Genomic DNA, 897 nt, shown 5'->3' with positions numbered 1-897 from the left:
ACTGATGCTGTTAGATTCTGACCTCCCTGCACTCAAAGTGGATTTTCTGGAGCTACAGAACTCGAAATGGCGCGATTCCAATTGCGTTGGAAAGTAGACATCCAGGGCTTTCCAGCAATATATAATAGTCCATACTTTGGCCAAGAATAGATGACGTAAACTGGTGTTCAACGCCAGCTCTCTGCCCAAATCTGGCGTCCAGCGCCAGAAAAGGAGCCAAAACCAGAGTTGAACGCCCAAACTGGCACAAAAACTGGCGTTCAACTCCAAGAAGGACCTCTACATGTGAAACACTCAGGCTCAGCCCAAACACACACCAAGTGGGCCCAGGAAGTGGATTTATGCATCAATTACCTACTCATGTAAACCCTAGTGACTAGTTTATTATAAATAGGACCTCTTACTATTGTATTAGACATCTTTGGTCTCAGTTTTAATCTTTTGATCATCTTAGGAGACTATTGATCACGTTTTAGGGGGCTGGCCATCTCGGCCATGCCTGGACCTTTCACTTATGTATTTTCAACGGTAGAGTTTCTACACTCCATAGATTAAGGTGTGGAGCTCTGCTGTTCCTCAAAGATTAATGCAAAGTACTACTGTTTTCTATTCAATTCATCTTATTTCGCTTCTAAGATATCCATTCGCACCCAAGAACGTGATGAAGGTGATGATTATGTGTGACGCTCATCATCCTTCTCCTTTATGAATGCGTGCCTGACAAACACTTCTGTTCTACATGAAATAAGCTAGAATGAATATCTCTTAGATCTCCCAACCAGAATCTTCGTGGCGTAAGCTAGAATGATGGCAGCATTCAAGAGAATCCGGAAGGTCTAAACCTTGTCTGTGGTATTCCGAGTAGGATTCAATGATTGAATAACTGTGACGAGCTCC

This window comes from Arachis ipaensis, chromosome B09 (assembly GCF_000816755.2).
Source record: "Arachis ipaensis cultivar K30076 chromosome B09, Araip1.1, whole genome shotgun sequence".
Lineage (NCBI taxonomy): Eukaryota > Viridiplantae > Streptophyta > Magnoliopsida > Fabales > Fabaceae > Arachis > Arachis ipaensis.
The sequence above is the reverse complement of the archived record's forward strand: the minus strand, read 5'-3'. Positions refer to the sequence as shown.